Source organism: Mesoplodon bidens (genome assembly GCF_964165515.1).
Source record: "Mesoplodon bidens genome assembly, chromosome: 7".
Lineage (NCBI taxonomy): Eukaryota > Metazoa > Chordata > Mammalia > Artiodactyla > Ziphiidae > Mesoplodon > Mesoplodon bidens.
In genome coordinates, this window is record NC_138164.1 from 113435094 (window position 1) to 113459488 (window position 24395).

Here is a 24395-nt window from a genome sequence, read left to right on the forward strand (position 1 = left end):
GTGAAAGGAAGACAGAGTCACTCGGGAAGCCGGAGGCTTTCTGGGGTGCTGGCCGTGAGTGGGGGCCAGGGGGTTCTCACCCCACATCACAGACCGCTCGTGCCCAGGACCATGCATGGTGCCCACAGCCCAGGGGAGGCCCAGGCCACCTCTGCTGCCTTTTGAAGCCCCTGTCCCCAACACTATTTCAAATATCAGTGCACATGCAGCCCAGCAAGTGTTAACTTTTTGGCTGTGAAATATCGGAAGACATTTGTACACTTTTGCTTCTGCAGCCGTCTGGCTGGGTGGGTCCTCTGCTGGGGATGGACCGTACCTGCTCAGTGATCCTGACGTGCTTCTGAGATTTCTTGCCCACTGAGAAATCTCACCTACACATTAGTTTAAAATGAACATTCCATGTAACAGTAAATGAAGTTTGGATACAAACTTCATTAAATATTTACTCATTTAAATGGTTTTATTATCTTTTCAAGTTTTGGAGCCTCAAAATGTCTTTTCTAGACCTCTTTGCTTTGGCAAAGCTCGCGAGCTCTCAGCTCCTGGCAAAGGCGTCCTGGAGGATGCCGGTGCCATGCCACCGCCCCCTCCCCCATGGGGCTGCCGAGGAGAAGAGTCAGCAAACACCAAAGTGCTCAGAAGGCACCCTCCTACAACATCACCAGGCAGCGGGCGTCCACGACCGATCTGTCGAATGAATGAATGAATGAATGAGCGAGCAAACGAGGGTTAAGGGCCAGGAAGCCTCGGGGTCTGCCAAGCAAATCGTGTCCACCTTCTGAAGGGACAAAGGGGCGATCTTGTCCTTTCAACCAGCCCCCGAGCCTGCTGGCTGGCAGTCCCCCTCCCCCGGCTGTTGGGAGGCGCCCAGGCGAGGCAGACGGAGACAGTGGGGGCCACTGGGGTCCCCTTTCCCATCCTCCATAGACAGAAAGGCCGTTCCAACACAAGCTTCTCTCCAAAGTTCCCCAACAGGCCGAGAGCAGAGGCGAGCATCCTCCCAGCTCCCGCCGTGAAGGACAGAACATGAAAAGCCCAGAGGAAACGGGCGCTCCGCCCTCGCGCCCTGTGACAGGGGTCCTCGCACAGCCTGTCCAACTCCTGGAGCGGGGCCAGGCCCCCGGAGCCTCGCAGCCCTAGGTCACTGCTGATGCGAGAAGGGAGGGAGCAGACGGAGAGCTGGGGGGCGGGGTGTCTGTGCAGCCGTCATCATTCCTTCACTAGTTCATTCATTCATTCATTCAACAAGCACATGGCAGACACCGCGCTGGCCCCTCTGATACAACGATGAGGACACCTGTGCGGGGCCTGTGGTGTCAGGCGTGGTCTGGAACCACCTGGCGGTAGTGAGGCCAGCCTGCAGCTGACCTTCCCAGGCCGCCCTGGCTGTGTCCACAGGCCTGACACACGCGGCCACCCCCGACACCTTGCGGGCAGCCGGGCAAGACCAGGAAGGCCCCGTGACACTGTCCTACCTGAATTTCCCCGTCCTCAGAGGCTTGGCCCTGCCTCCCTGCCCATCCAGACAAAAGAATATTCTTCAGGGCCATGAGCGCTTTGTATCAATAGAAAACAGGTCCCTTTAAAGAGGGAGCTTGACACCCATCAAACACCACCGATGGACAAATGGGTGAACGAAATCTGTACATCCATTCATGCAGGGGAATGTTTTTCAGCCACAAGAAGGAATGAAGCCATGACACACGCCGACGTGTGGATGACCCTCCATGACGCTGTGCTCTAAGTGAATGTATCCAGACTCAGAAGGTCACATCCTGTGTGATTTCATGTGCATGAAACATCCAGAACAGGTGTCCAGCATCCATAGAGACGTCCAGAATCCACAGAGACCAAAAATTCACGAGTGGCTGCCAGGCTGGGGGGAGGGAGAGGGGAGTGACAGCTGATGGTGCACGGCTTCCTTTGAGGGGGGCATGAAAATGTTCTGGAACCTGCTAGAGGTGGTGCTTGCGGGACACTGTGGAAGCAGTGAATGTCGCTGAATTGGACACTCTGAAATGGTTTATCTTCACCTCAATAAAACGTTTAAAAAGTGAACTTGAGGGCTTCCCTGGTGGCACAGTGGTTGAGAGTCCGCCTGCCGATGCAGGGGACGTGGGTTCGTGCCCCGGTCCAGGAAGATCCCACATGCCGCGGAGCGGCTGGGCCCGTGAGCCATGGCCACTGAGCCTGCGCGTCCGGAGCCTGTGCTCCGCAACAGGAGAGGCCACAACAGTGAGAGGCCCGCGTACCGCAAAAAAAAAAAAAAAAAAAAAAAAAAGTGAACTTGAATCTATGATGGGTGAGAAAGGCTTCAAGCCTGATGGACTGGGTCCTCCTCAGGGAGCTCATTTCTCGTGGACGCCACTCATTTCACGCTCCCCGCTCCCTGGGCGGCTGGGGAAGGGGCCGGCTGCCCCTGCAGCTCCTGGGATGGGCGGTGCCCGAGGGGGGGGTGCCCGGCTGCCACAGCCTTGCTTATTGCAGCCCGAGGCCCCTCCTGCTCTTGCTCTTTGCCCCACAGCCCAGGCAGAACCGCAGGCCGGCCCTGGCACCAGCCCCGGGACTGGGTTGGGGGAGGGCTGCAGGCCTGGCTGGCCCGAAGGGCCCCGTGCCAGCCCCGCCCTCCCCAGCCTTCCCTGCAGCCAGCGGAGTCTATGACCGTTTGTTCAAAATCCACAGCACCATGCGCAGCAACATTTAATTGAATAAATTTCTTTATAATGCGACTGAGGCTTCCTTTAAAGATGAACTTTCATCTCTGAGATGGGGCTTTGGAGGCCCAGAGGGAGCTGTGCCCACCTAGGGAAGCACCCAGCCTGGCACCGAGCTCTCTCCGCCCAGGGCCACTTGCTCTGCTACCCAGCAGCCTCAGACACGTCTATGAAGTCGGAGGAGAAAACCCCCAGCCCCAGGCCCAGACTCCACCCCCCAGTCACAGGAGAGGTGGGACCCGCAGGCCTTCCCCAGGCCAAGGGTCCCCCCCTGTACTGGGTTTAATGGTGTCCCCTCAAAATTCATGTCCACCCAGAGCCTCAGAATGTGACCTCATTTGGAAACGGGGTCTCTGCAGATGTCATAGGTTAAGATGAGGTCATGGGGAGTAGGGTGGGCTCTGATCCCACAGCTGGTGTCCTTATAAGAGGAGAAAATACACAAACACAGAGGCGGTGGCCATGGGATGACAGAGGCAGGGGCTGGAGGGACGAGGCCACAAGCCCAGGGACAGCTGGAGCCCCCAGAAGCTGGAAGAGGCAGGAAGGACCCTCCCCTGGAGCCTCTGGAGAAACCAAGCCTCCTGACACCTTAATTTTGGGATTCTGGCCTCCAGACGGTGAGAGCAACAGTTTGTGTGGTTTAAGCCGCCCGGTGTGTGGTCAGTTGTTCTGGCTGCCCCGGGACGTGGACCATCCTCGCTCCAAGGACAGCTCCCTCCCCTGTGCTCTGACAAAAGTTGCTGGCAGGGCCTCCCTGGTGGCGCGGTGGTTGGGAGTCCGCCTGCCGATGCAGGGGATACGGGTTCGTGCCCCGGTCTGGGAGGATCCCATATGCCGCGGAGCGGCTGGGCCCGTGGGCCATGGCCTCTGGGCCTGCGCGTCCGGAGCCTGTGCTCCGCAACGGGAGAGGCCACAGCAGTGAGAGGCCCGCGTACCGCAAAAAGAAAAAAAAAAAAAAGTTGCTGGCACACAGTAGGCACCTGCCACAAATCTATGGAAGGCCTGAGGGGCGCACGGCCGAACCGGACACTTCGCTGCCCTCCAGGCTTCCTACCCCTTGTATTTCCTCCTGGCCGACCTGGTGTGTGGGGACCAAAGGGGCGGAGGTGCGTCTGCCAGGTGGTTCCAGAAGAAACCACAGCCCACGGGGGGCGGGGGGGGGGGGCTTCTGAGATGGGCTGTGGTTGGGTGGGAGCGAGGGTGAGGAGCTTTGGGGGTTCTAGCTTCTGGGGCGGGAGAAGCGCCGTGACCCAGAGCCGTGGCCTGGGTCCTGGCTCTGGGGGTCCATCAGGCGCTGCCCAGGCAGCGGGACCGGTGGGTCAAGGGGCCGGCACAGGGCAGCCACTGCTTCTCCACTCCCGCCCCGTCCCTCCCCTCGGCGAGCATTTATCAGGCGCCCTGTGCCATGGCCCCACAGACAACTCGCCTAGCCCAGGGGCACGGGTGTTTTGATGGGGTGTGCCTAGGGCACTGGGGGTGCCAGAGCTGGGCCCTCACCCCGACTCGGGGAGTCACGGGAGGCTCCTCAGAGGAGGAAGTGGGGTCCACAGTGCAGCCTGAAGGCTGGGAGGGGCTGGGGCACAGCATGGACACAGGCCTAGAGGTGGAGGGCTGGGGGGAACTGAGAGAAGATGGAGGGAGACGTGGCCGTCCTGCCACGGGCTTCATCCAGGGGGCAGTGGGCAATGCGTCTCGTCCGGCCACGGTGAGACAGGCCGAGTGCCTACCTGCAACGGACGCTAACCGCTGACCTCTGCCACCACAGCCAGAGGGTGTGCCCAGGGGAGGGCCTGGCCCTTTCTTTGAGGTCTTGCTGGGGGAGATCACACTCATGAGTGCAGTGACAGGAGGACCGACTGGGACACGGGGGATCCTGTGTGGTCGTGACCCTGGGGTCTACCACCCGGCGATCCCAGGAGCCTCCACAATCTGGGGTCAAGTCCCCGCCTCACTTGGCCTCTGCCTCGTCATCACATGGCATCTTCTGTCTCTTATGAGGACACCCCTCACTGGCTTTAGGGGCCCCATCCCCACCCCGGGTAATCCAGCATGACCTGGTCTTGAGACCCTTACCTTGATTACACCTACAAAGACCTTTTCCCCAAATAAGGTCACATTCACAGGTTCTGGGTGGACATGAATTTTAGGGGCCACCACTCAGCTCCTACGCTTTGTGAATATTTTAGTTTATTTCATTTCAGTCTTCTGATGGCCATGGACGGATACAAGCTCCCCCCATACCCCAGTGAGTGAGACCTTTTTTTTTTTTTTTTTTTTTTTTTTTGCGGTACGCGGGCCTCTCACTGCTGTGGCCTCTCCCGTTGCGGAGCACAGGCTCCGGAAGCGCAGGCTCAGCAGCCATGGCTCACGGGCCCAGCTGCTCCGCGGCATGTGGGATCTTCCTGGACCGGGGCACGAACCCATGTCCCCTGCATCGGCAGGCGGACTCTCAACCACTGCGCCACCAGGGAAGCCCCTGCACCTGTATTTTATATCCATCTCGAAAGCCCTGAACAGGCCTCCGCCCAGGGCCCTCTGGAGAAAGCTGAGTATGAAATGCACCGGCTGCCAGGTGTAGCCGTTCCCTTCGGGCCAGGTGGGCAGCAGCAGTGGGGCGCTGGGGGCAGGTTTGGGCACATAAGGGGCACGAGGCTGCTGGCTCCTGCCCCGTGTCCTGCTCTGGCTTCACTCTTGCCCCTCTGCCTTCTTGGGGCTTGTCCCTTCCAGAGCACCCACGACTCGAGGACTCAGACTGGGAGACGGGAGAGCTATGGCTCCAGAAGACCCTGGAGGCCAAGGAGCCCACGGGTAGTTTTCTCTGGACCTCACCATGGGTCTGGGGCCTGTTGGAAAAGCCATGTGAAAGGTCACCTGTGGCAGCTGGCCACAGTCGGGACTAGAGAGCTTCCTTACCTGTCACAGTCACCCTGCCCCTGCAGGTCCCACCTGAGATGTCACCTCCCAAGAGATGCCTTCCGGGCATCCCATCCAGGAGCAGCCCACCCGGATGCCTGCACTTTCCCTCCGGCACTGGCGGGGCCTGGCTGGGATCTGGCAGTGAATGAGACCCTATCCATCCCCCCACCCCCACCCCCGTGGAGTCCGGGGCCAGCAGAGCCCGAGGCTGCTGCAGGAGGAGGGGCAGGAAGGCTGCAGCTGCAGGAGGAGGGGCAGGAAGGCTGCAGCCGGCGTTTGATACGAGTTTGTCGGATGAATGAAGGGCGCGTGCGTGGAGCACCACACAGCTTTGCTCGGCTGGAGTGCAGGGTGTTGGAAGGTGGAGAAGGCAGGGAAAGAGGCTGGAAATGTAGGCTCGGGGGCCTTAAATATCTGGGCAAGGAGTTTAGAATGGATCCCAAGTTAGCACAAATGACTCAAGAAGGAATCAAAACCGGAATAGTCCGGTAACCACGAAAGACATCACACCAGCAATTACCCATCTTTTCATCAGGAAAATATGAGGCTCAGTTGGCTGTCTGAGCAGGGTCAACCCAGCACGGAAGGAAAAAATGATTCTAACCGCAAGAACGTCTTCCAGAGGTAAAATGCAAGAACACCGCTCCCCAGCTTGTTTTGTGAGCCTGAATTGATTCTCAGATCAGAAAAGGACAGTATCCGAAAGGAAAATTACAGGAAATCTCATTCATGAACTTAGATGCAAAAATCCTAAATGAAATATTAGCGAATGGAATTTAGCGATGTATTAAAAAGATTACTTCATCATGGCAACTTGGGTTATCCTAGGAGCCTAAGGCGGGTCTCTTAGAAAATCGATTCATGTAATTAATTAGCAAAGGGGAAAAGCCACACGATTTTATCAAGTGATACGCAAACGCCCTTGATAAAATTCAATATCCATTTGTAATTAAACCAAAACCCCTCAGCACATTGGGAAGAGAATGAAATACTTTAACCTGATAAACTGTGCGTCCAAAAACGCCTAGAGTCAACAGAAATTTTGAAAGCATTTCTTTTAGGATCAAGACAAGTACGCCCTCTATCACCACTTCTATTCAATGTTTTATGGCGGGTGGGTCCTACTCAGCGGAGGGAAAAAAGAATAAGAGATATGACCAACAGATAAAAGATGAGAATTAATAAGAGAATTTTAGCAAGGTAGCAGGATAAAAAATCAATATACTTAAGTCAGCTGCATTTCTACACTCCTGCAACAATCAGCAAATGTAATTAAAAACAAATATACCACGAAACGACAAAAGATGAAATAAATCTTAGAACATCGCCTTTAAGCTCTTTATGGAGATAATTATTTAATCTTTCTGAATGACACAAAAAAAGACCTTAACAGATGGAGAAACAGTTACATTCTTGGAGAGGAAGATGATATGGCATAGGTGTGGATTCTCCCCAAATTGGTCTATTTTGGGTCAATGCGATGCTACTAAAAATCCCAACAGGGTGTTTTTTTGTTTGTTATTTGGTGTAACTTGATTCACTGAAAAAAAAAGTATATGGGAGAGTAAAGATACAAGAATAGCTCAAATAATCCTAAAGAGGAACAAGGTGGGTTGGGTGGGGGAAGGGAGATGTGTTCGGGTCAAAGGCACCAATGCCCAGCCCAGAAACAGACCCGCATCTGCGTGGACGCTTGGTTTGTGATTGAGCCAGCACTGCATTACTTGGAGAAAAGTGTCTCCACAAATGATGCCGGAAGAACGGGTTTTTCCACCTCGGCGGGGGCGGGGGGGGGAGAAATGAAATTGGGTCCCTACTTCGCACCACACACACACAAATTCCTGGATTAAAGACTTAGATGTGAAAGGCAAACTTATTAAATTCCTAGAAAGTAAGACTGGAAAATATCTTTATGACCTCTTGGTAGAAAAGAATTTCTTAAATAAGTCACAAAAAAGCACAAGCCCTTAAGGAAAAGTTGGGTAAATTCATCTATATTACATTATGAACTGCTCCTCATCAGAAAGAGGGAAGGGGAAAGCTAAGGAGTAGCAACCGGAATATACAAAGAACACAAATCAGGAAGAAACAGATAAACAACCCCAGGGAAAACTGGGCAAAAGAGGTAAACAAGCATTTCCCAGAAATGGAACCCCAAACGGTCCATAAACATATGAAAAGATGCTCCAGGGGGGGCGTTGGTAATCAGGCAATACGAATTGAAATGCCAATGAAAAACCATTGAATGCCCTTAGATTGGCAAAAACCACAAGGTCTGGACAATAGCTGCAAAGCTCTGAGACCTGCCTCCCAGCGTGATGGGCTGGGATGCGGGGCGGGGGTGGGGTGGGGTGGGGAGGGGGGGCAGTGTGGCAACCAGAACGGCCACTACCAAAAGCTCTGTGCCAGCCCCTGGGAAAGCTGCCCTGGTTACCACCACAAAAGCCAGGAGGCTGCCAAGCGTTCCCCAACGGGAGAGTGGACACCCACACGACGGCAGAGGCCAATATCATCTCCCACACTCCCCATCAAAGTGGCCCTGAAAACAAAAAGCGTTTCTTTTTTTGGGTAATTTGATTGGTGGCAAAACCTGGTCACGACAGAAGCAAAGGCATTAATCACCTACATTTATCCCACTTTGTGTGAACATCCGGATATTCTGATGCGGAAAAATCAATGCGTTTGCTACTCACTGGGATTATACAAAATACAATAGAACCTTGTATTTTGTAAAATTTAGTTTATAGTATAACATATACACATAATGCATATTTATTTTATCACCTTTGCTCTGAAAGGAACCTGGCCCCATGGGCTCTGGATGAGGCACTAAGGTCTGGTCTTAAGTGGAATCCTTTACGTTTCCTGGGAAACAAATAAACAAGGCACATACTTCTCTGAGGATAAACCTCAAATGCATCATGAGAGCCAAAGAAGCAGGTCATCCAAGAACCTAGATGCCCAAATTCCACTTACGTAAAGTTGGGAAGCAGGCAAAAGTAAGCTGTTTGTGATATAAACGCAGGTAGCCATCCAGAAACTAACACAATACTGTAAATCAACTATACTTCAATTAAAAAAAGAACAACGCAGGTAGCCCACCACAAAGGGAGCCCAGAAGCAGGGGCAGGGAGACAGCTCACAGCCAAGGGACCTGCTGTCCCCGCAAACGGTCCCTGGGCTCAGGCCAGCATCTCCCTGCTGACTCCAGGATGAAGGAACGTAGGACAGAACCTGCCACTGATGGGCGACGTCCACCAGACCAGTCCAGTCCTGGACAGCAAGGGACCCTAGCTCAGGCCACACTTGTCACTCCAGGCAAGAGCAGGCAGGGGGCTGCAAACTTCCGCTGAGAGCTTCGCCTACCCACACCCTTCACTGCCCTCCAGATGTTTCTTCCAGCCCTCCCTCTTCTGTACAGGCACCCCACCCCCACCCCACTACCTGAAGGAGAAACCTACGTCCTGTGTACTCTCCTCAACCTGACCCCCCCAGATCCAATCCAGCGGCCGGTCCAGCCCATCCACAGCTGCCCTGGTTACAGCCACAAAAGCCAGGAGGCTACCCAGCGTTTGCCAACAGGAGAGTGGACACCTACACGACGGCAGAGACCAACATCATCTCCCAAACTCCCCATCAAAATGGCCCTGAAAACAAAAAGCAGTGGCATCATCCTCCCCACACTCCACGGTCCCCATGGCAACCTCATGGTCTCTCAGGGCCACAGGTCAGCCTAAAGCACAGGGGTCCAGGCCTCCCTCCTCCACGCCTGCGATGCTCCTCTCTGGGTACCGCCTGGCTCTACCATTACCCAGGTTTCAGCTGAAGTGTCACCTCCTCCAGGAAGGCCCCCAGGATCACCTGCCCAAATTATCCAGGTCCCCTGCATTACTGTCACCACACCTTGGCTGCCGCCTATGTGGCATTCTCACAGTTTGTAAACAGTTTTCCTTCCTTATTTATTTTCTGTCTCCTTGAACGACAAGCTAAGTATGGGAAATATTTGTGTTTGTCTCTGTCGTGAACCCAGGGTCCAGTAGAACCTTTACTCAGGAGGAACACAAATACTCTTGAGCAGATGAACCACTAAGAATAATGATAATGACACCAGGGAACAGAGAGGTTGAGTAACTTGCTTAAGGTCACACAGCCACAGAGCTGGGATCTGGGGAAGTGGCCTCCTCCATGCTGGGCAGTCCTTTCCTGGGCCAGTCTTTCTCCAATTCCCAACCCCTCCTCTAACCCCCAAGCTTTGGTGCTTTCATGAAAACTCAAAAGGCCGTGGAAGAAGACGGGACAGGTGGGGGGTCGGCCCCCGGACTGCCTCCCTCATCGTGCCCCTTTCCCAGGCTAACTGGCAGGTGGGGAGATGTCCAGGGAGCCCTCCGCTTATAAGGAGCCTCCCCCCACCCAGGGGGCATGCAGTGACCCACCTGGATGCTGGTGGCCGCAGTGATGTGAGCAGATGGGGGTCAGCGCCCAGCAGAGAGGCTCAGGGAAGCAGGACAGCCCAGTACAATGACTCAAGCAAATACTTAACCAGTGGGCGGGCGTTCCCAGCGCTCACGTACACCCGCTCCTGCCCCCTCTCCTCCTCCCTCCTTTAATAAATATCCCCAAATGCCTCTCCCACCCATGGTGGGGGGAGGGGGCTTCAGAGCAACCAGACAAAAGCGAACCAAGCGAGCACATGTCTGTGACCTTGGCTGACCTAACAGTCAGGGAGGCGGGTGTGGAGTTTTGAGTGTTCCTGGGGGGCTGTCCGTCCTGACTCGAGGGCAGCGGTCACTTCCAGAGGAGGCAGCAGTGGGACATTAGGATGTGCAGGGCCTCGGGGGGCTCGTCGAGCAGCCGGCTCTCCCGGGAGAGGAAGCCTCGTGAAGACTGTCCACTGGTTGACGCCCGGCCCTGAACCCCCTCCCTGGGTCCTCCCTGCACCCCTGTCCAGTCTGGACACAGCGACTGGGGACCCCCAACATACACAGCTACTCAGGGGCCCGCAGGTCCCTCTGCCCTCTGAATGGTCTGGACGGTGAGTCTAGTGGGCCCTAGGAGAGGTGGCGCCGGCACTCTGGACCGGGGTGGGCACCATCCTCACACCTACTTTGTGGACGTGGACCCTCAGCCCGGGAAAGGGTAGGGTAGTGGTCACTGCGTAAGGATGATGATGCCGCTGCCAGAAGGGATGGGAGACCTTCCCCCGCACTGTGTGTGCCATGTGAACTGTCACACGTGTGCACATACACAGACATACAATGTAACACAGTAACACACACACAGAGCGGTCCTGGAGCCTGACACCCGGGGAGGGGGAGGGGCGGTGCAGACACGCACACCTGCGCACACACGCGTGAGGGCTTACAGGGCGGGCTCAGCAGTTTGGGGGCCGATCCGTAGGCACCATCCCTATCATCACAAGGCCCTTCATTCAGCTGGAGTCTAGATGGGCCTTGGGGTGGGGCGGCCAGGGGCAGGGACTTGACCTTGGGTAGGGCCAGGCCGGAGGCCTGCAGTGGCCCTCCAAGGAGGGGACACATTTAATTACGAACAGTGTTTCCACCCTGGACGGCCCCTTCCATCAGGTCGCATTTCTTTGTATGTAAAAATGTCCTCCTGGCTACTCCAGATCTTAATTGAGAGCGATTCCTTGGGAAGAAGCTCTTGCTCAGGGTGGCCTGGTCACACGGTCACAGGGTCACACGGTCGTGTGCCTTGGGGCGGGCACGCCTGCAGTGAGAAGTGCAGCCCCAGGGGCAGCCGAGCTCGCACACCCCCAAGGGCGAGCTGTGTGCCTGCCGTCCGCCCGGGAAGGGCCCCTTCTTGGGATGGCCTCTCATCACCACTCATTTTTAGGTCAAACTCTCGACCCTTGAGTTTTCCTAATGCAGCTGGTCTCTCACCTTCCAGCGTGGCGTGAGCTCCTGCCAAGTTCTTAATGGCCCAAGGCCTTCAGTCACTTTATTTTTAGCAGTTTCCACTCCAGTTACTGCTCAGTGGAAGTGCAGACGGATCAGGAACTTTTTCCACCTCATACTTTCTTCCAAAGAGGCGGATGGAGGCAAGGGGTACAAAACCGGACCCCGCAGTTCCCTGGACCCAGTGCACAAAAGCGAGTTACAGATATAAATTTCCAACCCCTTTCTTCTCCTGGTGCCAGAGCAAAGGGAACCTGGGAAATCTGATGGCAACCAGCCCCAAGACGGCAGGCAGGCTGGCTCTGGTCCGCGGTCACCACGGCAGCCGAGCTGTAAGCCTGGCACCAAAGCCACATTCCTACTTGGAACGGGACTGAAGAGAAATGCAGCTGCTGCTTCAGTGATTTCACCTCTCTCCACGTCCTCTGCAGGAAGCATGGAGACACCAGAGGACACACAGGATTGAAGTGATCCCTCTGAAATAATTTATTCTTCCCTCCCTCCCTCCCTGGAATAAAAAGATGCTGTAAAATATCATCACGCAGGAACTCTGGGGAAAAACCACCAGAGGGCTTGGGGTCCCCAGATGGGCCACAGAAAGTTGGGGCTGCTTCTCAGAGCCCCACTGCCTGGGAGTATTCTTGGTCCGGGGCACCCAAAGAATGTTCTGAGCCACCCCATCACCGTCAAAGACCCATCTGAAAATCAGCCCATCCCATTATTTGGAAACCATCTCCTTATTCTCCACTGGGACTGAGGGTCTCATAGAAACAGCCTTAGCAAGTCCAGCTACTTCCTGCCTCAGTGCCTTTGCACGTGCTCTTGACGCCTCTGGACGTCTTCCCCCACCTTTTGCATCTAACAGACTCTTCCTACCCACTCTTTTAAAATCCTCTTTTGCATTTACAACCTTAACGTTCAAGCAAATTGCCTGGGATCTTGTTAGGATTCAGAGTAGGATTCAGCAGGTGCTGGGTGGAGACGAGAGCTGCGTTTCAAACAGGCTCCTGGGTGGTGCGGAGGCTGCTGGTCCAGAGCCTTGTTTGGAGTCCGATGTTCTAGAGCCCCGACTACTCCATTCTTCCACTGACCCACCTGCAAACATCCTCGCGCATCCCAGACCACGCTGCACCACAGTTACCTGTGACACACGGACCCTCCCCCTGTCCTTGAGGGCCATGCCGAGTCCCAGCCGCCTTTTTGACCCCCAGGACCCAGTCAGGGCTGGGAGGTACCCAGGTGCAGAGTCCAGAGGAGCAAACATCATGTGTTCCCCGTCCTCGGGCGCCCCCCCCAGCCACGATCGCCGTTACTGGATCAGGCAGCAGCAGGAAGATGCTGGGAGGGGGGAGGGCCAGGCAACACCCTGGGGAGGCTTTGTGCTCACAGGGTCCTCATCCCTGGACTCGGCCCTGGAGACAGGCGAGCAAGGCTCAGCCTCTGGCTTGTGACCCCCAGGCCCCTGCCATGATGCATGTGTTTCAGCTCAGAGATGAGGCACCCGGGTGGGGTCGCAGGCAGCGAGGGCCGTGCCCCTACTCCAGCCTCTCCACAGAGCTGGGGTCAGACGGGTCTCAGATCCATGCGAGGATCCAAGGCCCCTCAGAGGGAAGCAACTTGCCACAAAGCATCCAGCCTCACACCCGGAAACTAATGAGGCGATGGGCCCTCCTCAAGCCTGAAAAGAAGTGGTCCAGGCTCGGGGTATTCACAACTTGCCCAAGCCTCATACCACAGGCCTGGGGAGATTTTATTGCATGAAGTGGTTTCTGGGCTAAACTCCCGGCCAGGCCTCCCTGGAAGGTCAGAGGTGTCCCACCGGCAGATGCCAAGGACCCAGGGACCTGGTCACCATCAGGCTCCCCCTTCCTGGCGCTCCCATCTGGTGCTACCCACGCCCCCAACCTAAAACACTTGCTCGCTGGGGACCAAGTGGATTGGCCTGGAGGAGGGGCTGGTGTCTCTCACACTCCTCTGTCCTGTCCAAGGGGAAAGTGGCACCAGGGTCCCATGTGGGCCTGCCACCACGCCCGCGGCCAGGCACTGGCCGGTGTACGTCGTTTGGAAGCAGCCGTGCTGTCTGGCTCCAGGCTGGCTTGTCCCTTAGGAAGCCAGTGTGCTGTCCAGAGAGAGAGGGCCAGGGGTGAGGGCAAGAGGTCCCGGCCAGCTGGGGTCGAGAGGAGGTCACCCAGTGTTCTTGTTGTTGGACAGGGTTTAACCCCTTCCTCCCCACCCTCTCTTAGAAAGAAGAATCTACTTCTGGTCTGTCCTTGTGGGGCAGGGTGAGCAGCTGCCTGTTGTCTGCTTGACTCTGACCAGAGAGGCTGAGTGACTCCCCCAGGGTCACACAGGAAAGGCAGCACCAGGTCTCTGGACCACTTCCCATCAGGTTTTCTGCGGAAGAAACAGAGGCAGGTTTCCCCAGACGCTTTTGCTGGAAATGTTTCCTGACGTGCAAGGAGGGTCTTTTTCTTGCCTCTCTTTGTGCGAAGAGCTAGTTTTTCAGTCACTGGTTGGGATGCACGGGGACTGACTTAGTCATACAGCTAGGGGGCCCCCTGGGGAAATCTCAGCCCCTGGGGAGTGGGCCCATGGGTCTGAGAGGCAGGCTGGATTCAATCACAGCCCTGTAGCTCTGAGACCTGGGAGCCCAGGCAGGTCACTGCAAAGCAAGGAACGTCGCTTCCCATCTGGTTCTGCAAGGATCAAGTCATTGACCACTGCAGTCACTGACCTACAATACACCCTGAAAGGAGTTCCGGAGAAAGGGCAGGACGAGGGACTCTGTGCTTTGGGAAAACAGGCCCTTAGATAGTTACATTTCAGGAAAAAGTTTTTACGCACCCGAATTCTTGCATCTTCCCATACTTGGAAAAGCACTAAAATCATTAACTGAGATGTCTGTTCCTCGTGACCAGCAGCAACCTTCTACCGAGACTTGTGCTTGATGGCATGTACCCCCCTGGCCAAAATCACATCTATACCGGCCTCTCCCCCGACCTCTTTGGAGCAGTTCCTCAGAGCTTTCTGAGAGGCTGTCTCCCGGGCTATAGTCCTCAGTACGTCCCTGAATAAAACTGAAACTCACAGCTCACACGCTGTCTGTTTTTCATTTCAGTCGACATCACCCATCCTTTCTCTGAGCCTCAGTTTCTTCATCTGGAAAATGGGTTCATGGAAGGGCTAGTGTCCAGCCCATGCTCAGCAGAGGGACCCAGGGAGGGCTGCTCTGCCTCTTCCTTCTGGCCATGTCCCCAGCGGTCAGCAACGGGGCACTGCTCTGTCCCGGCCTCTCGCTGCAGGACTCCGCTCCCCACACAACCACCTGGGCATGGGCCCCGGGCACACAGAGGCTCATTCATGATGGAAAGTCTATCCTATTTAGTCTCGTGTGTTTACAGCAGATGATGGAACTTGATCTCAAGTTACAAGCCACTCAGCTCAATGCGGTTTATTACACAGAACCTCACTTGGACGGCTATCAATAACCCTCACAACGCAGACCCCAGGAATTCTCTGGAAGGATGCTGCCTGGTTTTGAATATGAGATAATGGAAACACAAATTGATGTTAATGAAGTTCACTGTTTGGAGAGGACGCTTGCCTGGGCAGCTGGGGGCAGTGGGACTCAATCAAGAAAACCCTGACTGTGCGAGGGCCCGGCCGCTGGACCGGCTTGAGAGGGGTCGGGCTGTCTGCTAACTCCTCAGCCCTCGGCCCCAGGAGGAGGAGAGGCTCAGAGAGCATTTACCGCACACGCACAAAAAGAAATGAAAGGGCGTCTGGACTGCCTTTGAAGGCAGATATTTCCTGAGTGGAAGAAGAGAAGAGGACCCTGGGGGACTCGGCTGCAGGGAGGATGAGAGTTCCCAGAAGGCTGCTCTATCTACTCAAGTCGGGCCCCCAGAGAGATGTCACCGAGGGCATGGAACCCGGCGATGGGTACAGAGACAGTCTGGCAGGGCTTCCATAAGTCAACTGTAGAGTCACCCTAGGACCTAGGACCCCACCCCTGGGGGATGTGCCCCAAAGAACCAAAAATGCGCGTCCACACACGTGTACCCCCCACCATGTTCAGGACTGCATGATTCACAACTGCCAAAAGGGAGAAACAACCCACATGTCCATCACCAGAAGAACGGAGAAGCCAGAAGGGGGTCCATCCATACAGTGGAACGTTATTTGGCCATAAAAAGGAATGAGGCACAGATGAAATTACCTATAAAACAGAAACAGACTCACGGACACAGAGAACAGACTTGTGGTTGCCAAGGCAGGGGGAGGGGGAGGGATGGAGTGGGAGTTTGGGGTTGGTAGATGCAAACTATTACATTTCGAGTGGATAAACAACAAGGTCCTAATGTACAGCACAGGGAACTATATTCAGTAGCCTGGGATAAACAATAATGGAAAAGCATATAAAAAAGAACACATATATACGTGTATAACTGAGTCACTTTGCTGTACAGCAGAGACTGACACAACACTGTAAATCAACTCTACATCAATTAAAAAAGAAAAAAAAGGAACGAGGCACTGATACATGCTACCATGCAGACGAACCTTGAAAACATTCTGCTTGGTGACAGAAGCCAGACACAGAAGGTCCCACAGTGCAGGGCTCCATTTATAAGAAATGTCCAGAATAGGTAAATCCAGAGACAGAGATCAGATTGGTGGTTGCTGGGGACTAGGGGGAGGGGCGGGGGAGTTGCTTAATGGGAATGGGGTTTCCTTTTGTGGGGATGAAAAGGTTCTCGGGCTTCCCTTGTGGCGCAGTGGTTGAAAGTCCGCCTACTGATGCAGGGGACACGGGTTCGTGTCCCGGTCTGGGAAGATCCCACATGCCACGGAGCGGCTGGGCCCGTGAGCCATGGCCGCTGAGCCTGCGCGTCCAGAGCCTGTGCTCCGCAGCGGGAGAGGCCGCAACAGTGAGAGGCCCGTATACCGCAAAAACCAAAAAACAAAAAATAAAAAAAACAGTTACAGGACCAACGGGGGCCTTAGAGGGGTGCTTCAGTGCCCCTGAAATTCCATCAGCTTAACCCATTCTTAGATTTGGAAAATGGGCACGTTTGCCTCTAACATAGATGGCCTCTGCGCTCAGCTTCCAGGCCCCGCCTGCGGCCTGACCAGCAAAGAATTACTTCACGCCTGAGTCTGGTTTGCTGCCGCTCTGCCAGAGGGTCTGTGGGGAGGCAGACGTCACGCCCTGTAACCTCGGGCCAGTCCCCATCCCGCACGAAGCCTTGGGCTTCTCAAAGGCAAACACGGAAGCTTGAACTGGGCTCCAAGGATTCCCTTTGTTCACTGATTCTGAGGATGATGGTCTTCTAAGCAGCCTGCACTTGTGAAGTAATAATTAATTTTCCATTTTATATTAATGAAAGACAAATGTAACTGCCAGCCAGAGCTGTTGATTGGTGCCAGTGGACAGAACAGGTCCGGAGGATTCTGAGTTAGCGGACGTGATTTTAGCCCAGACGTAAATGTGACACAGTGCTGGCATATGCACAGGGTCCCCAGGCTGCGCTTCCAGCTCCTTTAGGCTTTCTGAATACTTAAAGCAGCTCTTATATCCCAGTGTCACGCGAGAGGACCCGTGGGGATCCACAGGACTTGTGCCAAGAACAAATGAAATCTCTCTCATCTTAAAACGCGTTGATGGTGAAAAACAAATGGTCCTTTAAAGATGAACGCTGCTTCCACATGGAACCTCTGGGCACCCTGAGGATGTTGAACCTGTCGCCATAGTGACTAACAGGCAAACTTAGGCTTTCCATATTTCTATAACCCAAGACCTGCTTACCCGCAAATGCCGAGGCTTTGGAATTTATTAGAAGCGGCATCCTTTGAAAAAGAGCTCTGAGGTTCTCAAATCAAAGATGCCGCTTCCCAGGGCTGGTGCTAAAACAGTGCAGGAAAGGGTTCTTTCACAGAAGTCCCTGATGGAAAGTTCACGAAGGTTGCAAAGGGCGAGTTCACAGGTGCCGGTCAGCTGGGGTCCTGCTCTCGGAGGGGACGGTGAGGCAGGCCAGGGCGGGTCCAGACAGCATCGTCACCCCCGACTCCACAGGCCCAACTGGAGCCCCTGGCTGCTCCCCACCTCCCCTTCCCATATCGTTCCTGCATTGTTTCCTCAGCAGCCCCAGGCACTTGGTCACCACCTACCATCTATATCTCATCCTTCATGGATCCCCCCCACCCCTGGGCTATATCACAGGGCAGAGTGACATGGGAGAGAGACAGAAGACTTTGGGTCTGAGGGCATTTCTGCATTTGTTTATCTTCCCATGCTTTACCTCAGCCCTGCATCAAACCATGGTCTTGGAAAGGTTAAAAACTCACAGAGGGCAGGGACCTGTTGGCCAGGGGCAATCCAGGAGGGCATCCTAGGGGAGGTGTCATCTGAGAATCCTTTATTCCTTTAACTGTTTAGGGAGAATTTCTAGGTAGCCAGGCACTCAGGATGGGCCTTCCAGGATGAACAAAGGAGTTTAGAGAATTGTCTTCATTTCTACTGAAAATGGCAATAAAAGGCAATTTTCAGTTCTTCTCCCAGGCACTTAGGATCACGAAACTAGGCTGCTGCTGAAAGGGAACCAAAAGCCTCATCCCAAATATACCTGCAAGCTGCTAAGGATGGCAGCCCTTGGGGGTCGTGAGCACTGAGACCATCATAGGGGGAGCCTGGGGACCCCGGGCTCCGTGCCGGGTCAGGGGGGCCTTCGAGGATCACCTGTGGAGGTGCGTGTTCTAATAAGGGCCTTGAAGGTGCCTCCTCCTGCCTGCACACACGGGCTCTGAGTGCGAGAGCAGGCAAGGCGGGGCTGGCGAGGACCACCCGGAGAGCCACGGAAGGCCACTCACAACACTCTGCCTCTGATGTCGGTGGTACAGTTCAAGACTGCCGCAGGACAGGTGAACACCTGGCATCCAGCTGACCAGGCCCGTGTCTCCAGGTAGGGCTTCAGGCCAGAGCAAGAAGGCTCTGGAAGATGCGCCTTCTCACCAAGAACAGGCCCAGGCCTGGAGCCAGGGGAGCCTGGGGCAGCTGGGTCCTGGGGCCGTCCCTACACAGAGCCCTGGACAACCCCCCCCCGCCCCCCGCCGTACGTCTTGCACACGGGGTGTTCTGACATGGGCCCCGCTCAGGTGCTCCCCAGGTGTGCTTCATGGGCCGGCTCTGCGGGTTTCCCAGCCTGTCACTGCAAGGAGCCCAGGCAGCAGCCCTGGCCTGGGGGTCTCCCCGAGGACAAGGTCCCGAGTGGGTGCTCAGGCAACGAGGAAAAGGACCAAACAGCTCAGCTGCAACTTCCACACTCCCGGGACATGGCTGCTGCTTGGGCACATGCCTGTGGAAAAGTGCAACGAAATGGGTGCAAATCAAAAGCCCTGGTGAGCTCAGGACCCTGGCTCCTGGGACCCTGATTGCCTCGCCACCACCAGGGCTAGGGCCATCTCTTCAGTTCCCGGGTGTCTGGTCTTTGTTCTGATGGCTGCAGGGCCCGTCCGTGGCCGCTCAAATGTTTTTCTTCACTTATACACACACATGCATATGTCCTCTCGAATATTTCTCTCCTTCTTTATATAAGTGTATTTAGATAAATCATACTTTAAATGAAGCATCATCCTAGGAATATATATATATATATATATATATATCAGAGCGCTGTGACACTGCTGAGGCCACCAGGTGCCAACCCCACCTCTATTCCAAAGTAACTGGGATTCTGCATTTGTGTTTTTGTGTGTTATTACATGTTCATAACCCTAAACAATCCATTGATTCATTCTGCCTCCTTTTTAGGGAACTTGACATAAATTGTAAGCAAACTTTATGCCTTCCTCTACAGCTTAAAGTTTTCCCTCCACGCTGCTTCTGAGATTTCTCTGCGCTGATGTGCGTGGCTGACATTCCTTCATTTCCCCACTGCTGGAGAGCATCCCTTCTTCGAAGGCATCACAGTTTCCTGATCATTTCTCTTGTTAATAGGTACTCGTGTCATTCCCAGTTTCTTGCCACCGTGAGCAGAGCGGTTCGGAACCTTCTTGTGTATGTCCCCAGCGCTTGTGAGTCTGGCAGGGGGTGGTAGTGGTGGTGTGTGTGCCCCAGCGTGAACCGCTGCTCTTACAGTTGGCGCATTTTCAGTTTTTGTGGACAATGACAATTGTTTTCCAAAGAAATTGCAACTTGGGGTCTTTTTCGTGTATCCTTCCAAAAATAAAGTGTTGAAACTGGAAAAGGCTCTGAAAGGCCTGGCTTTGTGCAGCAGTGCTGTTGCTGGAGGTGCGTCCCCCCGAAAAGATACGCTGAAGTCCTACCTCCCGGCACCTGTCAATGTGGCCTTCTTTGGAAACAGGGTCTTAGCAGATATAATTAGTATGTAAGTTAAGATGAGGCTGTACTAGGTTAGGGTGGGTCCTTAATCCAAAATGACTCTTCTTATAAGAAGAGGGGAATGTGGACACAGATATAGACAGAGGGGCAAGGCCATGCGACAAGAGAGGTGGAGTTGGAGGGAAGCAGCTGCCGGCTCAGGATTGCTGGCAGCCCCCAGAAGCGGGAAGAGGCACGGAGGCATCTTTACCTAGAGCCGCAGCAGAGGGAGGCCCTGCTGACACCCTGTTGTGGAATCTCTAGCATCCAGAACAATGAGACAGTACATTTCCGTTGTTCTAAGCCCCCAGCTGTGGCACTTCCTTATAGCCCCTAAGACACTAATACAAGCGGCATTCCAGGTCCTCCCCCAGCCCGCCCTCCAGCCCAGCCATTGTCTTGTGACCAGACAGGTCTTTAGTTCATTGCTGTGAGCACGAGGATGGCCAAAGCCCTGCACAGATCCACAAGGATGTGCACATCCCCTGAGCACGGGGTGAACACTGGAATCCTTCTCCACACAGCTCTGCAGCCCCCCGATTCCACCGCTTTATCTCAGCAACAGGAAGGACTGCACTTCCCATCCCTGTGTTTAGATGCTTCTAAGATGGGACAGGGAAGGGGCAGCTATTCTGCTCCTGTCTGGGGGACTGTGGTCCCAGAGGTCTGGTGAGGCTGGGGGAAGGAAAGAAAGACAACCTTCTTTGATCCACACGGTGCACGGACCCATTAACCACGTGCTAATACCTGCAGCACTTCGTGGGCGAGGCCTTCGGAGGGCCTGATGCCCTCGGCCTCTCTCGGGGCCCAGAGCCCGAGGGGTGGGTGAGGAATGGCCCACCACCAGGTGGGCTCAGAGGGGAAGTGGGGCCGGAGCACCTCTGCCTGTGGCAGCCCCCATCTGCCCTCCGTGGCGGGGCCTGGCTCCTTGGGTGGCAGCTATTGGGCTGGTTGGTCCAGTTCCAGGCTCGGTGCCAGCAGCCCGCCCGCCCACAGAGCTCAGCTTCATGGACCAGCGCTGGCTTTGTGAGCGGTCAGGGAGGTCTCTGTCCCCACACCTCTCTTGCTCCCTGGTCTGGCTACCCCTTGGGTCAGTGGTGACGTGAGGGTGAGCGAGTTTGGGGGACCCCAAGAGGAGGCGGTCCACAGCCCTGGAGGGTGAGCCCAGCAGAGGAATAATATCTGAGTACTAGCGGGAGAGGCTGGGGCGGAGAAGGGACGGGAGGCAGGACCAGGCCCCAGGCTGAAGCTGGGTGCCGCGTCCTCCAGGCCCAGGACCTGGTCTCCAGAGCCCAGCTCTGGGTCCTGGGCGGGTCCTTCCAGGTAAGGACCTGACACCTGAGGAGGGTGGTGGGCTGGAAGGAGGGAGGCTGAGGCTGCCAGGATGGAGGCTGGGATGCGTTTCCAGGCCCAAGAGGCCCAGAGCCTGGCTGTGTCCCAGGCAGGCCTTCTGTCAAGGCCGCCAACCTAACACGGCCCACAGGTGAGCAGCCAACCTCCTGAACACGCACCTGCCGTCGTGCAAGAGGGATGGCAAACGTCACCTGCAAAGGCCAGAGTTTAGATATTTTAGGGTCAAGGTCACAGAGTCTCCCGTGTGTGTGTGTGTGTGTGTGCGCGCGCGCGCATGTGTGGATAACCCTTTAAAAATATAAGAACTTGTCTGCTTGCAGGGTGCACCAAAACAGTTGGTGGGTCAAATTTGGCCATAGTTTGCCAAACTTGCTATAAAAGAGAAACTCGTTAAAGAGCTAGGTGTAAGAAGACCCTGAGTGAATTGTCAAAACCAGGGGTTGTCGGGACAGACCACAAGTGCACTCTGGTTAGGATGCAAATTTAGTTCTGGGCTTCCTGGGGGGCTGGGTAAAAAGGGAGACATAGCAACTGAAGCCTGAGGCAACACAGTAGCCCTTCGGGTTTCCAGGACCCACCAGCCCCAGAGAAAGTTCAAGTTCAGGGTGAATATGGAAACTGAGAGGGCGGCAGGAATGGAGACCAGATGTTCAGTAGCAGGGTGGGGTCTGCCGCCAGCAAACACGACCTAAGCTTGAAAATGGAACTCCTGAGGGATGTCGACCGTGTCAGGCACGTATAAGTTTGATTTCTTAGACGACAGGGCGATTTTAACTCGGTGTTCACAGTGTAATGCACGGACAAGGCCATTTCAGAAGGTGAAAATGAACCCAGAGGGAAAAGTCCTTGGGCCTTAGGACCCAAGTCCCGTGTTAACAGGCACTCACGTCCCACCTCGCTCTCCAAAGACAGAGGCGCACGATTCCTCGGCAGTCCTCCCACTAGAATCCCACGAGCAGCAGGACCCGTAACCCAACCCCAGGCCTGCGGCTGGGACTCAGTAAGTAAGTCACAGAGCACGAGGCTGGCTGCCTAGAGAAGAACTGCGAGGCACGCGGTTTATTAATACCATAATCCAGCATAATTAACACCGGCCCGGAGAGCGGTACCAAACTTCTGGGTCACATTAGCCCACGTCTAAAGGCCGACACCACGCGGAATGTGGTGAAAACAAACCCGGGCCTGGGAAATCGGGCCGGGAAGGTCTGCAAATGTGGAGGCCAGCTCTCCAGGACCTACACATGACAGTGGAGCAAAGCCACCAATCCTGAGAGTTATGTCAAAGGGTGGTGAGCTCCGTGGGGACCAGGGACACCCCAAAAGCAGCCAGGAGATGAATGAGGGGGAGCCACTGCCCACCTGCTCATCATCCGTCATCCTGCCTCTTCCTGCCCGCAGGCCGGGCTTCTGTCAAGCTTCCCTCAGGGCAGCCCCCAGCCCCGCCCCCAGGCACGGCTCTAAGCACTTCCTGTATGTTAATCACTTAAGCCTGAAGACCCAGATGCGAGTGTATTAGATTTCTTATTACGGCTGAAACAGATGACCACAAATTCAGTGGCTTAACACGAACTTATCTCACAGCTCTGCAGGTCCAACTGTCGGGTGAAATCAGGGTGTGGGCAGGGCCCCCGCTCCTTCTGGAAGCGCCAGGGGAGGGAGGACCCTTCCTGCCGCTTCCGGCTTCTGGGGGCTCCAGCTGTTCCGTGGCTGTGGCTGCAACACCCCAACCTCTGCCCGCTCCCCAGCTGTATTCAAATCTGCCTCTGCTTCCCTCTAGTAAGGAGGCTTGCGATGAGACTGGGCCCACCTGGATGACCCTGGATAGCCTCCCATCTCAATAGCCTTGACTCCATCCCACCTGCAGGGTCCCTTCTGCCGTGGCTGGCAACATACACAGGTCGGGAGGATTAGGATGTGGATGTCCTGGGGACTGTGATTCAGCCGACCCCAGGAAGACGGTGCCCTTCCATCAGGAGGACCCTGGGCTTGGAGGGGAGGTCACAGCCCAGGGACCCCACAGTGCTGGCACCGGCTGGTGATATTTTCTGGAACTGACCCTTGGGCTGGCCTTGGTCCATGGATGCCAACCCTCCCTGTTGTGAGCACCTGCTTGGTCCAGAACACGTGTGCCTTCACTTTGTCCTGCCCTGGTCTCCACACTTGGGTGGAACTGGGTCCTTACCCCCCTAGGGTCACAGGTGCATCCACTCCATGCCCACCTCTCTACTTCGGCTTCCCCAGAGGTGCCATGGGGTGGGTGTGGAGTTTCAGGGTGAGAATGCAAGTTAAGCTCTGCCCACGGTGCCTGGCACTTCGGGAGCCTAAAATATTAGCCAGCCTAATTGAGACATGGTTCAATAGTTCCCATGGCAGAAGCATCATCTCCCGGCTGCAGTCTCACCCTAACAAAAACATAATCGTTCTGCCTTTAAGAAGCCTGTACCGGGTTGGGAGAAAGGCAGATTTCAGGGGCTGTCAGTGAAGGGTTAATTAAGCAGAACAGGTAACCCCATCAGGATGACCAGGAACTCGGAGAGCTGACTCTTCTGGGCAACGCTGCCGCCACCTGTGGGCCCAGAGGTGATGCCTCTTCCTGTCCTCCTTCCCTCCAGAGACTCCATCCTGGGGTCCTTCTTTCCCATCTGCTCTGAAATCTACTAGCGGGGCTGTTCATCCATGCTTGCCTTGCCCGCAGGCCAAGTGCAGTCTGTTGTGACGGGCTGAATACGTGTCCCCCCCCCAAATTCATTTGTTGAAGTCCCAACCCCCAATGTGCCTGCCTTTGCAGATGGAACACTTAAGGAGGTAAGCAAGGTTAAGTGAGGTCATGAGGGTGGGGCCCTGATCTGACAGGGTCAGCGTCCTTATAAGAAGGGACACCAGTGCCGTGTTCTCCCCATTTCTCCCTGTCATTCAAGGACGCACACTAGGAAGAGTCCCCTCACCAGGATCTGAATCTACCTGCACCTTGATCTTGGACGTCCGGCCTCCAGGGCACTGAGGAATAAACGTCTGTTGTTTAAGCTGTCAGCCTATGGCAGCCTGTGCTGACGAAGACATTTGTAGGGCGAAGTGTGACACCCACCAGGCCTCAGTTCCCCATCTGTAAGGGGG

General features: G+C 55.1%; 1 protein-coding gene across 8 annotated transcripts in view; it reads right to left on the reverse strand.

Annotated features, from left to right (window-relative positions):
* Positions 1 to 24395, reverse strand: part of SHANK2 (SH3 and multiple ankyrin repeat domains 2) — a 546752-nt gene that overhangs the window by 94942 nt on the left and 427415 nt on the right. The window lies entirely within an intron of this gene.